Source organism: Pseudorca crassidens, chromosome 13, assembly GCF_039906515.1.
Source record: "Pseudorca crassidens isolate mPseCra1 chromosome 13, mPseCra1.hap1, whole genome shotgun sequence".
Classification (NCBI taxonomy): domain Eukaryota; kingdom Metazoa; phylum Chordata; class Mammalia; order Artiodactyla; family Delphinidae; genus Pseudorca; species Pseudorca crassidens.
Window position 1 is genome coordinate 17,555,927 of NC_090308.1, and position 13,093 is coordinate 17,569,019.

Genomic DNA, 13,093 nt, shown 5'->3' on the forward strand with positions numbered 1-13,093 from the left:
TGAATTTCCATATGAACTTTAGAATTAGCTTGTCAATTTTCTGCCAAGTAAACTGTTGGAATTTTGAGAAAAAAAAAAAAACCAATTCCTGCTTCAAAGAGTTGTTGGGAAGATTTAATGAAAAAACAAACTGGTACAATAAATAATAAGCTCACTACTAATGCCGTCCCCCTTCTCCCTGTACCCCCATTTCCCACTTCCAGCATTTTCCATTGCTGTCTCCCTCCCTCCCTCCCTCCCTGCTACGGCTATTTCTCTTCATACTTCCTCTTACGCATTTTAGACACTATAACAGGCAAAAGACACTGTTCCTGCCCTCAAATACTTAGTATCTAGCGGGGAAGACAAGTAATAGGTACTTTTTTTTTTAACATCTTTATTGGAGTATAATTGCTTTACAATGTTGTTAGTTGCTGCTGTATAACAAAGTGAATCAGCTATATGTACACATATATCCTCATATCCCTTTCCTCTTGCGTCTCCCTCCCACCCTCCCTATCCCACCGCTCCAGGGGTGGGTGGGACAGCACACGGAAGGAACGTGTAATTCAGTCCCAGAGCAGCAAAGCTTAGGTCGAGCAGATGGGGAGCAGTGAGAGAGCTTGTACACAGCAGGAACATCACATGTAAAGGCCCGGAGGCAAGAGAAGGCCCGGACCTGCAGGTAGTTCTGTGCGGCCAGAGGCAGGACACAGAAGGGTGGCTGTCGGAACTTGGAAGCAGGCAGAAGCCAGAGCTTAAAGTACTTCGTAGACCTTGTTGAGAAGTTTAAACTTTATCCAGAGAGCAATTAGGTGTAACTGGAGGGTTGTAAGTAGAGAAGAGGCAGGATACAATTTGAGCTTTAAAAAGACAAAGGAGAAGGAGCAGTAGGAATTAGTCAAGACAGTGAGGCCAGATACAAAGCCTGTGAAGTGCTCCAGGGAAAAAGGACGGCAGCCAGAACCAGCGTAGGGAGAATTTCTATTCACCCTTCCTGAAACTGAGAACAGCCTGGAAACTTCTGTGAAGTTTCTAGGTGGTCAAATAGGCTTACCACTGTTCCCACTTTGCTGGGTGTCAACTGCTTGTAAGCACGACTACTTGCTATTATCACTTATATATTTCCTTTGTGAGTCATGGTGCGTAAGCTAGAGTTAGGGTCCAACTATGGAGAACAGTATGGATGTTCCTTAAAAAACTAAAAATAGAGCTACCATATGATCCAGCAATCCCACTCCTGGGCATATATCCAGAGAAAACCATAATTTGAAAAGGTACATGCACCCCAATGTTCATTGCAGCACTATTTACAATAGCCAGGACATGGAAGCAACCTAAATGTCCATCAGCAGATGAATGGATAAAGAAGATGTGGTACATATATATGATGGAGTATTACTCAGCCATAAAAAAGAACAAAATAACGCCATCTGCAGTGACATGGATGGACCTAGAGATTGTCATACTGAGTGAGGTAAGTCAGACAGAGAAAGACAAATATCATATGATATCATTTAGATGTGGAATCTAAAAAAATGGTACAAATGAACTTATTAACAAAACAGAAAGAGAGTCACAGATGTAGAAAACAAACTTATGGTTACCAAGGGGGAAAGGCAGGGCGGGGAGGGATAAATCGGGAGATTGGGATTGACATATACACACTACTATATATAAAACAGGTAACTAATAAGAACATACTGTATAGCGCAGGGAACTCTACTCAAAACTCTGTAATGACCTATATTGGAAAGGAATCTTAAAAAGGTGGATATATGTGTATGTATAATTGATTCACTTTGCTGTACAGCAGAAACTAACACAACATTGTAAATCAACTACAGTCCAATAAAAATTAATTTAAAAAATAGAGCTGGGGTCCAGCTGATGATTGCTGTGGAGTCCGTCCCCTTCCTCAGTGGTGACCAATGTCTTATTTCTGTGCGAGGAGAGCCTTCGTCACAAAATTACCTTCAAACCAAACCAAAGAGAACAAAACAAGAAACTTGACTAGCCTTCTAGAGAATCTATTTGATTATAGTTAAGATTGTACGTGTGTGTGTGAAGGGGGAGACTGTTTCATGAAATATAACCTTGCCACTGAAATGATGTTTCATGAAATATAAGCTTGCCACTGAAATGACCTTCCCTAACTACTGCTGCTATGACTTGGGAAGACCCATTAGCGTTTAATAAAACATGCCACATCAATGCAGTTGAAAGGGAAAGCAGTTGAAGAATTCTAATATCTTAAGAAATGTGCCGACCCTGACATTCTTATGAGAAACTCAGGCATTTTAGAAGCAATTACTCTAACTTACAATTTTATTAAACTTCAAATTAGAAGGAATTACTCTTTGGAAGTACAAAATAAGAAAAAAAAATCTTACACTTATTCATCTTGAAAAACAGCTTGCAAATAAAAGAACTTTAAAAAAACTTAACAGCAGAAAGGCTTGCAGAACTGACATCTGGCACGTAGAACTGATGTTTAGAATGTTTAACTAACGCTTAACAATGTGCCGCAGATCCACATAAATACAGTAACTGCTGGTTATTCAGAGAGGAGCAGGAGTGAACAGCAGGAGGCATCTTTTAACACCAGCCATTTTTTAAATTATTTGGGCTCACAATACTTCTTTGCCAGAGAGCGATGTAGTGTGAAACCAATCCAACGAAACCAGATAGATTGGGACACCACTACTTCCATATTTTTACCAAGCATTCAACATGCAGGCACCCTCTGAATTCTACGGTTCAAGATCATAAAGCCTCCTGTGAGGCTCATTTATCATCCCAAAGGGACAACTGCAAAAGAAAACACAACTGAATACTGTCAATCCATAAATGCTCATATGTTTGCATGGGACCTAACTGAAACAAAGACACTCCCTTGTATTTTCTTCCAAATCTACCTCCATGCCCATAAAGGCCTTGAGAATGCAAATATATTTCTAAAAATGTTTCCACTTTTGTTCTCTTTTGTCACCTCTGGCCATTTTATTAAACTACCATTTGTTGAGCGTCTATTACACAACACTCACTATGGCAGGCACTTTAAATAGGATCTTACCTAATGACACTACCACGAAGGAGCTTGTATTCGTTTGCTAGGGGTGCCATAACAAAGTGGTACAGACTGGATGGCTTACACAACAGAAACTGTCCTGTTTATCTTTTGAACTTGTTTGCATTGGTGTGGTCCAGCATGAATTGCCTCACAGTTCTGGAGGCTAGACGTCTGGGGTCCAGGTTGGTTCCTTCTGAGGACTGGGAGGGAAGGATCTGTTCCAGGTCTTTCTCCTTGGCTGGCAGATGAGTGTCTTATCCCTGTGTCTTCACAGCGTCTTCCCTCTGCCCATGCCTGCGTCTAAGTTTCCTCTTCTTATAAGGTCACCATTCATACTAAATTAGGGTCCATCCTAGTGCCTTGTTTTAACTTAAGTACCTCTGTAAACACCCTGTCTCCAAATACCATCACGTTCTAGGGTACGGGGGGCACAAATCAGCCCAGAACATAGGTATTATATTCCCATTTTACAGATGAAGAAATTTGGGCTTGGAAGGTCCAAGGCCACAAAGAAAGTTGTGAAGTGAATATTCCTGTGGAACTGTCTGATTCCAGAGAGCAAGCTCCTATTTGCCACCCTAAACTCCTCTCCAGCCCCAACCCTACCCCATACTGTATCCCATCCCCCTCCATCTGTAGCCTCACCATAGGTATGAAAGGGCATCAGCTGATGAGGCAACGTAGAAAAATATTTTTCCACCAGGGATAATGGGAAATGTAAGCAAAGACACCTTGAAAGCTTTAATTTATTATCTACTTAGCCTTGGATGGTAATAAGCATCTTAGAAACAGAATGTAAGAGAACTTGACCCTGCAATCTAGGATCTTTCAATTAATGATAGACAACACCAATGCAAACAAGTTCAAAAGATAAATGGTAAAAGCTGAATAAATGTCTTCATTAACTAGATAATGAAAGGATTTCCACTAAACAAGAGCAAAGAGATAAAGTGGAGTCAGAAGGAAGTGGAGGGAGTTTCATATTTAGATTAGGCTGGACTGAAGGAAATCTTCATCTCTCTTCCTGTTTTTCAAGACCAACTGTGGGAAGGGTTTCGGGAGCCTCCGAAAACAGTTCAGTGTTCTCTCTATTTTTTTAAGCTCATTTCCATATTTCACACATTTTGCTCACTGCCTCAGCAATGTGTCGCTATTACAAATTTTGTAAACACAGTCCTAAACAAAATAGCACAGTCAGAAAATTTCAGTTATTCGAGTCATAAAAATGAAGTCTAACATCAACTGTTATGAAAGTTGGATTCTATATCAAAACATCAAAATTAGCCGAAGACACATCTTGCTAAGTTTTTCAGTCACTTAGGAGCAGGTCAGGAAAAGTCTGCAATATCCTTACCACCGTATAAGCACCAGTAAGTGATCATTCTGAGCATCTTACGTATATGAAATACGTCTTTAGAGTAAACTTCGGGTCCTCAAGTGACACAACATTAGCCACAGCTTTCTGGCTGAAGTGGCTTTAAATGAAGTTTATGAATAAGGAAAATAAGGAAATGTTCGTCCATATCATGTGGGAAATTAATTTGGACAAAATTAAAAATTGATTGATCACATACCTTTTTTTTTTTTTTTGGCTGTGCCAGGTGGCATGCGGGATCTCAGTTCCCCAACCAGGGATCGAATCCATACCCCCTGCAGTGGAAGCACGGAGTCTTAACCACTGGACCGCCAGGGAATTCCCTTTTGATCACGTATCTTAACATCAAGGATGAACAGTGTAGATCTCTAAATATCAGTCCCACCCCTGGAGTTACACACAGGACTATGAAGAATCAGAGGAAGGCATCTTTTACCATCATCCCAATGAGTTACTTACATCGGAAACCCCGATTTTAGCCTGTATGTTTAGGGACAATCTATTTGAATACCTTTTTCCCCTTTCTTTCATAAAGATTTATCAAAAGGTAAGCATCTTTGGTCCAAGGCACAACGATTACCAAAGAATAAAATTTCTTATAATGCAAAATTTGTCAAGAAAGTGTGGGTGCACACACACACACACACACACACACACATTGAATTTTAATACACTCAAGCCTAAGAAATGGCTTCAAGCTCAGGTGTATAAAGAAATATGATACACAACTGAGAACTGTAAAAATTAAAATCCAGAAACAGATGTCCAGAAGCCCTTTTCCTGGTTTCTTTGGGTGGGACTGTATCTGGTGAAAAATGCGGCCCACTGAAAGGCCTAACAATGGACTCTTATCTTTGGAAACTATAGTGTTACCTCAAACAATAATACACTGTCACTATTTCTCTTAATTCCACTTAAAAGTACAGTGACACAATTCCAATGCATATGTAAATAATTACTAAGCAGCAGATAATTATGCTCAAATCAATAGCTGGACAGCTGGGTTACTCTATGTCAAAACCCAGGCAATTCAATGAACGCTCCCCTGAGGAATATTCTTGGTTGTTAGGGTGAATTTTGCTGTTACTTTTGCATTTTGATTGATTAATACACAATGCACCTTGGCATATTTTCTATTTGGAATGCAAAATGCTAGTAACACATGAGAAGACACGGTTGAATTCTCCTACTATTTCTTAAATGGAATTTTTCTTTAATCTTTCAGAAACACAGCAGAAATGTTAGGTTTTGTACATTTAAAAAGACTTCACTTCAAAAATCTAAAAATAATATGCTGACCTAAAGTAGCGTGACTATTTAAGTGGACAGATGCGTCAAGAAATTTCTAGCAAATTATTCCCTTAATAATATCAAAGAAAGAAGTTGATAGCAATTCTTGGAGAGGTATAAATATGACACTATAAAGTATACAGTTAATTTTAGAGATTGCTATACTAGTTCTATATGCATTCACAGCGGACATTTATGTATTCTCTATGGGGAGAGTACATATAATGTTTGTTCACCTTCAGAGGGAATGGATTTTATACAGAAGAAGAAAAATGAGAAGGACATTCAGAACATTAAAACGTATTTCATTGGGCAGTAGTGGAATCTGGTTCCTACTCCAGGTTCCTTATTCTGTCTTAAAAAGTTTGCCTCGATCTTACTAGTCCAGTGGGGAGAATTAGAACATCCTTTATACACAAGTGCTCCAATCTTCCTCTCCTAAATCACTACTCACAATCCCCATCTCACTCTCTCAGTGCTCATAGCCATACTTTGTGGTGACAAAATGTGGTGTCTTATGCTGGATACCTTGTAGGGATGACAATTTCGTTTAACTGATGTGCTATCTCAACAAGACTGGTGACATGATTCAGGGAGGTGACCCGAGCTCTACCAGCAGGTCAACCAAGTATCAATAGTTTTGGTTTCTTGTCCACGGACAATTGCACTGATCTATGGTCCTATGGTAATGTAGACAACCACACTCTTTAAGCACCACTGACCACTGGATTTTTTTTTTTTTTTTTTTTACTAAGTACAGTTTTTTTTTTTAATTAATTTATCTTTGGCTGCTTTGGGTCTTCATTGCTGTACACGGGTTTTCTTTAGTTGAGGCGAGCAGGGTCTACTCTTCGTTGTGGTGCACGGGCTCTAAGCGTGCGGGCTTCAGTAGTTGTGGCACATGGGCTTAGTTGCTCCACAGAATGTGGGATCTTCCCAGACCAGGGCTCGAACCCATGTCCCTTGCACTGGCAGGTGGACTCTCAACCACTGTGCCACCAGGGAAGCCCCCCACTGGATATTTTTATTTCATTCCCCCCCATTTTTTTTAACAAAAGCCTTCTTCCTTCTCTATTGGCTACCTCATGGACCTCATGTCTTTTGATCCTTATTATTGTCAAACTTGAAGGGATCTAGTTATCTTTTTTTCCAAGGCCATCATCACACAGGAAAACAATACATTTTCCAACCTTCCCCACCCTACGTCCCCATAACTTGTCACAGCTCATTGTTCTGATTTGCAGTGGAAATATAACTTGTAACTGCCTACAAATTAACTATAGAATTTAAATTTCTCTTCCGGGATTACTAGAGTAATCCAATCTACTTTGCTTCAATTTCTACTTGACATGAGTATTTAAAGTAATTTTTTCATTAAAGAGATGATGAGTGAAGAACATAATTTAATGGAGTTGTGCCTAATAAAATAAGAAGGGTTTGGAAAACAATTAGTAGTAGGGATTTTTTTTTTTCAGAAAATTAAATGTGCAGAGTTTCTGTCTGTCTCTTTTCGTAAGCAAGGGCCTCTGCTCTCTCATGATCCCTCTTGTAAAATTTTAAAACTAAGCTGCTCCGAAAGAGTTGAATATAAGGTAGAAAAGCCATATACACATAGGTATGTTTTCAGGTATTGAAGTTTCAGAGGGGATGTACATCTTTTACACCAGCACTGCCCACGTGATGCTTTCTACTTCAGCCTCATCACGATGAAGACAGGTATGTTCCCTTGTAATGTGCTAACGATCCTGGCCTCAGTGGAAGAATGTTTTCCTTTCAATGCCTCTGAGCTACTATACAAGCACCACCTTTTATGTTTCCACAGTATCTCTAAATTGTACCACTTAAAACAGTTGCTTGGCTATGATTTGTGGTTTCTAGCTGAGAAAAAGGAGATTGTGATTTGGAATTTGCAGCTCAAATCTCTGGCTTATCACATCTCCCAAATAAAAGAAATGAAAAAGGGACAGAATAACCAGGCAATATGTAAACCAAGGTCTTCCATGCTCTGAGGTTTTGCTTGATTAAAGTGTGTTTGTGTGCGGGAATACCTTCCACCATTAACTAACATGTTTAACAGTAGGGTACTGTTTTAGCTCCACAGACAATTCAAATAATTGAAATGCGGTCTTTCAAAGCCAAGTCTAAGATTAAATATTCAAAGTACAAGTGAATCAATAGACAAGCTATTGTAACACACTAGGGGTAGAAAAACAAAACTCAAAGGACCAAAGTTCCCTTTCTGAGTTCCCTAGCCTCAATTTCTGGTTACTTGGCCCAAGGAAACAGGCTCCCTAGAATTCAAAATGGGAAAGAGGGAGGTCTGTATGTAGATGTAGATTTTCTGGGGAACACACACACACACACACACACACACACACACACACACACACACAAATAGACTATAAAATGCTTCTAAACCCTTAAAACATCGGAGGCCAGAGGCTCTACTGGTCCAACATTAATGAGGCCAAATGAAGAAGCAAAATTAAGAGCACTCGCCACATCTACAGCAAGAGAGATTGCATCCAACTGAACTTGTGATATTAAATACTAAACATCTGGCCACAAAGTGATGGATTTTCCTCTGTCATCTGTCCATGAACTCCAAAATTCTCTAGCTTCCCAATTCTTTTTTTTTTTTAATTTTAAGTTTTGGCTGTGTTGGGTCTTCGCTGCTGCACCCGGGCTTTTACTAGTTGCGGCAAGCGGGGGCTACTCTTCCTTGTGGTGCGCGGGCTTCTCATTGTGGTGGCTCCTCTTGTTGTGCAGCACGGGCTCTAGGCGTGCAGGCTTCAGTAGTTGTGGCACGTGGGCTCAGTAGTTGTGGCTCACGGGCTCAGTAGTTGTGGCACATGGGCTTAGTTGCTCTGCGGCATGTGGGATCTTCCCAGACCAGGGCTCGAACCCGTGTCCACTGCACTGGCAGGCAGATTCTTAACCACTGCGCCACCAGGGAAGTCCCAATTCTTTTATTTTTAACCTTGTTATCTCTCAGCAATAACCTTCACACACCATAATTTTCATTAGCATGCTTCGTACCTAACTCTGTAGAAAATCTTTTATCACCAAACATATCTATTGTCTCTGCTCTATAAATCAGTTCAAACATATGTCACTTCTTATCTAGTATTTTCATCATGCTCATATGCTCACCAACCTCCCCAAATGCTCCACAGCTTCTCATCTATGGTTTCAAAATTTTGCAACACTAAACCTTACCTGGGGGTCCCTTCCCATTTCCCATTCTTTAGCCAGATTCCTCAAGTCTAGTTACAATTTAGAAGCAAATGAAAAAACAAACTTCTCTATGGATTTCTTCCATTTAATCCTATATGTATTTTCTCCCTATTCATCCTTTAAATAATTTTCTATTCTCTACCTCTCAAGCTCTGTTTTATTCGAAGTCAGCATGCCGTTGAGATCAACTGGGTTTTGGTAAGCATTTCCAGTGACACCTTGATTTGATTATCTAAAGATTTAGGATAGTAACATGGGATCAAAACCAAAATAGAATGAACCCTTCTATTTTAATACATATAATTCAGTTTTAAAAATATTTTACATCTTCCATATAATTATGTCTTATCTAATGTGTATATACATGCTCACATATAATTATGTGTCTTATCTAATGTGTATATACATGCTCATATATAATTATGTGTCTTATCTAATGTGTATATACATGTTCATATATAATTTTGAAAGTACCACAGATTATGGTTTATCAGCTCTTACAAATATATACAGCACTTATAAGTATGTAATTACTTTTATCTTACTCTTTAGTGAGGATGTTGAGATCAATGTCCAAGACGCCTTGAATAATGGTTTAATGTTTATTATAACAGTAAATGCTATTACTATCCCACTTCTACCTTCCCATGCAGGGGCCCCAGAAACAAGTTTCAGTGAAGTTTACAGGAAGGAACCAGCTCATTTTGTTTAGCTGAATATGTAAGATTCAAGAATCCTTTCCCACCAGCTAGACACAATGATAACCAGGCACATTAACAAGACCCTTGCTTCCACCCTGATTTATCTTCCTTTTCAATCATATAATCTTTATTTAATGTCTTAGGGCTGTGTTCTGCTGGCATTTGCTCTGGTTTGTTCTCCTAGTGAATTTATTAGCCGGGAATGTAATTTAATCTGTGATTTCAATTTCCCACCAGCAGATCACATTTGCCATTATCCTTCCTAATAATATTGTTTTAAAAATACGCCAGTTGCTCTGTACTTTGTGAGATCATAGAGTTCACACCAAGTAACTTTTCTAAAAGAATGTGATATATTTTTCTAATGTATACTGTTACTTCCAGAGACCATCCCAGGGTAGCAGAATGACCACTCAGGTCCAGATGTTTGCTGCTATACAAGTAAAACACATGTGCACAGGGCCTGAGATGCAGAGGGAAATTTGGACCTGTGATGCCAGCTCACATGGGGAAACCTACCCAACACGGGGGTTTTAGAACATCATAAGGACAGGAGGAATGCCTGAATATCTGAAAAACCTGAATTTGAATTTCTAGACTCCTCTAGCATTTATATAAGACACATGGGGAAGGAACCCCAACCAGGTACCTGCTTTACCTTAAAAAGGTCCATGATAAAGCTTAATCTTAAGACCTAATTAACCAAAGCCTCAGTTTTCTCATCTCTGAAGAACACAGTGATTCTCAACCAAGATGCAGGACTGATTGGGGAAGATGTGTAGTTTGAAAAATTACATTTATCGTTATAATATAATCTCACCTTTGGATAAAAATTATTGTTTTAATAATACAAACAAAAGAAATTGAAGGTTGAAGAAAATAAAGGCAACGGATTTTTTTTTTTTTTAAAAAAAAGGGAGTCTGAGCTTAAAATAGCTGAAACACAGTGAACTAAATTCTCTCCCAGATCTAAGACCTATGATTTCCCCCTCTAGAGAACAGATCGCTCAACTATCAGCATTTGGCACTGAACATGGAAGGGCTGGTTATTTCCTGTAATTAGTACTGCATATCAGCAGTAATAATGAATTTCAGTCTTGCTTTGATGAAATATAAAACATTTAATTCAAATATTAGTCAAACACACAGATAACACCAACATCCTTTCAGACCCTTGTATGACTTGGCTTCTTATAACCTCAAACAGCCCCAGAGTTCCCCGGACCTGCTAGTCTTGAATCATGTAAATCACATCCTGAAATATTTTAAAGAACTCACAACTTGCCCGTTAAAAACTAGCTAAACGATATGCATCCTAACATCGCTCCTGATAGAAGAATGAGCTTCAGACCAGCTTCACTGTGGACTATCTCCCCGGTGAATAAAACGTTTCACACTCAAACATTTAAGGCTTAAAGATCAGGACTCTTAGTTAAATTAATTAATCTGGTGTGAAAACTATTTGCATTTTTAACATCATCAGAATTTTTTCACCCCCAACTGTTTAGTTCACTGCTTGTATGATTATAATTAGCAAGGGGGGGGGAAAGACATTTTATTCAATGCTAAATGGCATTCAAGAATTCCCAAAAGAAACACAGAACAAGTGGGTGGGGCTAAGGAGCCGCAGGGCTCTTCTTAGAGAGAAGGTAAACTTTCTGCATGACGAAGTGTAGTCGCCTCTTAAAACAACAGTTCATTTTCCCGTGTATCTCCAGTATTCAGCTCATTCACGTGAATATTCTGGTAATATTTATCAAGCCCTTACTTTGTGCCAGGAATCACACAAGGTGATGAAGGATGCAAAGTCACAACCAACAAGAAGCTGTGGCTGGAGGGTGGGGTGGGAAAGTTAGTTTACCTCTGCCTTTGGGTAAAGGAGATTCTGAGATTCTACCAGGAAGGTTGTTAGTAATCAGGTTCCGATGTACGTGGTCTCCAGCATCCAGGGGCCGGGGAGGACCAGGAAATCCTTCACAAGGATGGGCCTCAGTCTCCAACCTCCTCTAATAACACTTCCCCGTGCTCCTCTGGCTCCAGCAGCACTAAGCTCCTTTCTGTCCCCTAAATATGCTGAACTGTGTTCTACCTTTCACTCACAGCTGAGGACCCCTAGGCTGAAAGACCCTGCGGGTGGGCATCTCCCTCCCCTTCAGTTGTCCGCCAGCAAGTTACCTCCTAGGAATCCCATACAGCATTCTTTAAAATCTCCATCACATCATGATTCTCAATAATCTGATTTGTTTACCTGTTTACTGCCTGCCTCTCTCTACTGAAATATAAACGGAGTAAGAGCAGGGACCTTCTCTAGAGGACATCACATCGGAACTAATTTGAAAACACAAAAACGAGTTAACCGGGGAACAAAGGAGAAAGGAGAGCAGTGCTTTCCAAGTACAGAAAACGCTATACACAGTTGGCCCTTGGTATCCACGGGTTCTGCATCCAGGGACTCAACCAACTGTGAATCGAATATTCAGGGGAAAAAAAATCCCAGAAAGTTCCAAAACGCAAAACTTTACTTTGCCACGCTCTGGCAACTATTTACATAGCATTTACATTGTATTTACAACTATTTACATAGCATTTACATTGTATTAGGTATTCTAAGTAATCAAGATGATTTAAAGTACACAGGAGGATGTGTGAAGGTTGTATACAAATACTATACCATTTTATATAAGACTTGAGCATCTGCGGAATTGGAGGCTCCTGGAACCAATCCCCCGTGGATACCAAGTGACGACTGTGTATGTATGTATATATGTATATGTATTTATACATTCATTTATGCATAGATGTATGAAGGCACACATGTTATTTATTTATTTTTTAGGATTCATTTCAATTTTTGAATTTTAACTTTTTTTCTACAGCAGGTTCTTATTAGTCATCAATTTTATACACATCAGTGTATACATGTCAATCCCAATCGCCCAATTCAGCACACCACCATCCCCACCCCACGCAGCTTTCCCCCCTTGGTGTCCATATATTTGTTCTCTACATCTGTGTCTCAACTTCTGCCCTGCAAACCCGTTCATCTGTACCATTTATCTAGGTTCCACATACATGCATTAATATACGATATTTCTTTTTCTCTTTCTGATTTATTTCACAGTGTATGACAGTCTCTAGATCCATCCACGTCTCAACAAATGACCCAATTTCGTTCCTTTTTATGGCTGAGTAATATTCCATTGTATATATGTACCACATCTTCATTATCCATTCATCTGTCGATGGGCATTTAGGTTGCTTCCATGACTTGGCTATTGTAAATAGTGCTGCAATGAACATCAGGGTGCATGCGTCTCTTTGAATTATGGTTTTCTCTAGGTACATGCCCAGTAGTGGGATTGCTATATCATATGGTAATTCTATTATTAGCTTTTTAAGGAACCTCCATACTGTACTCCATAGTGGCTGTATCAATGT